General features: G+C 43.1%; 1 pseudogene; it reads right to left on the reverse strand.

Annotated features, from left to right (window-relative positions):
- Nucleotides 1-573: 573 nt before the first annotated feature.
- On the reverse strand, nucleotides 574-2543 carry LOC102027520 (annotated as a pseudogene).
- Between the last annotated feature and the right edge of the window lie 223 nt (nucleotides 2544-2766).

Consider the following 2766-nt stretch of genomic DNA (forward strand, 5'->3'; position numbering starts at 1 on the left):
TGCATCAATTTAGTAAGACCACATGCTGGGGTCCCCCAGTAAACACTTTATGAGCCCAGATGAGGTCTTTTCCTAGGGGATGTTTCTTCCTTTTCATCTTCTTTATCATCTGGATAATCCACTAACCCAAGCAAACTTCCCTTAGTGGCTGTTACCAATGTAGCCAAGTTTGTAGTTTTGGAAGAAGAACAATTAGAACATGTGGGTGGTGTCTGAGCCACTACAGATTTACTGTTTGTACGGTTTGTTCCATTAGCAGCACTGGCAGAGTGGGAGAAAGTAAATCTGAAGCCACCCGAAGATGTCCTTTTGGGAAGGTTTTCCTTGTCTTCACTTTCTTTTGCTTTCTTAGTCTCCATGAATTTTTCATAACTGTCTGGAAAATCATCTTCTGTCTTAGATTTGTCAACCGGTGTCACAACTGCTTTTCCTTCCTCCTCTTCATCTCCATTAAACTACATTTCTTCACCCTCTTCCAAGGCTTTTGCATCTCTGCAAAATCTGTTACTGCGCAATATATATCGCGCACTGCTTAGTTTCTGACTTTGTCTCTTTCCTGCTCATATTTAGTCTTCAATCCTTTGAACATCTGAACATTTTCAATTCATTCAAGTGCTTTATAAAAATTTCAACTATATGTGCAGTAAGAGACTTGATATCTTCCACTGTTATAAACTCAAACAACTCAATAACTGCTGAATTCAACAGATTGTCCCGAGTTCCATTATCCAGAAGAGCATTAATAACAGGCTCAGAAAGATTTCCCTTGGTGATATAACGATTGTAAAATTCGTCTTTAAGGCCAATTATCTGCCTCATAAAGCAAAGAGCACACAAAGCCAGGAAAGTGTGCTTGGAATTCATCAAGACCGAGACTCTTCTTAGTAAGTCCTTGTTCATAATGTAGCTTTTTATGTGGTAAGTGTGATGTTCCACACAAAATGTAAGTAAAGTTAAGGCAAGTAGCTGTGCTGTTTGATAATTATCAGGACAAATTGTGTTGCTTTTGCTAGATCCAACAAATTTATCCTTTTTACATTTGTCTTCTGAAGTATTAGTCAAAAGTGGTGCTGTGAGGACGTGTATACAATGGTTGTAGAAGAAATTTAGAAACTCGCTTTTTTTCAGTTTTATTAGTTGTGGCCAGCACGGTCTCTGGATCAGTTAGTGTACGAAGAAGTCCCATTAACTGAACTGCACCTCCTAGCTCAGGATCAGTGTCACAGATCATTTGTTCAATTTCTACATTAATAAGAAGGATATCATTATCACTTTGCTGGGCTTCTTGCATTACAAATTCTCAAACCATAGAGGGGCTAAATTCTACTAGATAAGAAAATATATCTGTAGCCGCTGCTCTAACTGCTCTGCAAATCAGCCATGCCCATTACGATTTCAAGCGCAGGAAGAATTCCCAATTTTGCTAAAGTTTTGAAAAATGCATCCTGTTTTGAGGCTGAGAAAATGCACAAAATTCCTTGAAAAAAATTAACCAATTCACGCCGTTTATCATCATCCGTAGCCTCATCTGTTAACTGTGCAAACACTTCAGACAAAAATTTCTGGTCTTCCTGCAACATGCTGACTATCTCAGCTTTGCTGAAGAAAATAAAAGATGTAAGAGTAGAAAGAAAATTCTCTTCAAAAACAGATGGTGTAGGCAAAATGATGTCCTATATGTACTGTGCCCTGTAAGTGCGATGTATGTTTTGCCTCCGTGCAGAATCTGTTATTGGTATAACTTCCTTAAATGTTGCGGTTTTGGTCAAGAATTCTCTGTGTCTTTTTGGCTGGGCCAAAGCAGGATCATATTCAAGGCATCCCACGACATCCATAATACACTCATCAGAAAACATCACCTCAGAAAGAGTTGCTTTATTTAGGAATAAGATTCCTCTAATCATTTCATACAAATGGTGTAAGCCTTCAGCGTTTTCTAAGTTCTCACAAGTTTGGAACAGCTGCAATAGTTTCTTAATACAGCCTTCATTTTCCAAGACCAGAGCCAGCTTTTCCCTTGGAATAGGTGAGGGGAGAACTGAGGTAACTAAATCAGCGATCTCTTCAAGTTTATCGAGTTCACATGTGGGCAGATCAATCAAATGACTGGTTTCAGGCATTTCTTCAAGTCGTTCTTCTTCTGATTCATCAATGAGGTCCTGTGTGACTTCTCCTGATGGATCTCTACCTTGAACCTGACAGATTATTTTCCCAGATCTCATCACAGCCAGCTTTTTCTTGAAAACTTAGAGCCATATCATAGTTGTCAGCTTCTGATCAAACAATGAATGTATCTGGTCGTTTCTGATATGCAGTGTTTGGATTTCTCTTTGATTCCAAGAGTAGTGATCTGTCCGACCCCGCCCGCACCAGCAGCGACATCCCCTTGGGCTCCTCCACGTAGCTGAGGAGACGCGCCTGGCGCCGCGGTCGCCCCACTGCTGGTCCTTCTTCAGGGTGGAGACCTTCGCCCGCCGCCGCGTGTCCGACGTGGCTGGAGCTCTGTCCCCGCTGGCGGGCCGCAGCCTCCCCGCGCCCGTCATCCGGGACTCGGTCTTCAGAGACGCCGGGGCAGCGGCAGCCCTGGAGAGGCCCTAGTTCACCGTGGCTCCAAAGGTTCCGCCGCGAGGAGGGCTGACAAGGATTACCGAAACCTCTTCGCTCGGAGTGCCTCTTAGCGCTCACTTCTGCCTTGCACACCCCCTCCCCCCTCTCAGCTCACTCGCCGCCGCCATAACGACTATAGGTCCGCCATAACTATACAGG

Source organism: Chinchilla lanigera, unplaced genomic scaffold (genome assembly GCF_000276665.1).
Source record: "Chinchilla lanigera isolate Chin_1 unplaced genomic scaffold, ChiLan1.0 scaffold00073, whole genome shotgun sequence".
Classification (NCBI taxonomy): domain Eukaryota; kingdom Metazoa; phylum Chordata; class Mammalia; order Rodentia; family Chinchillidae; genus Chinchilla; species Chinchilla lanigera.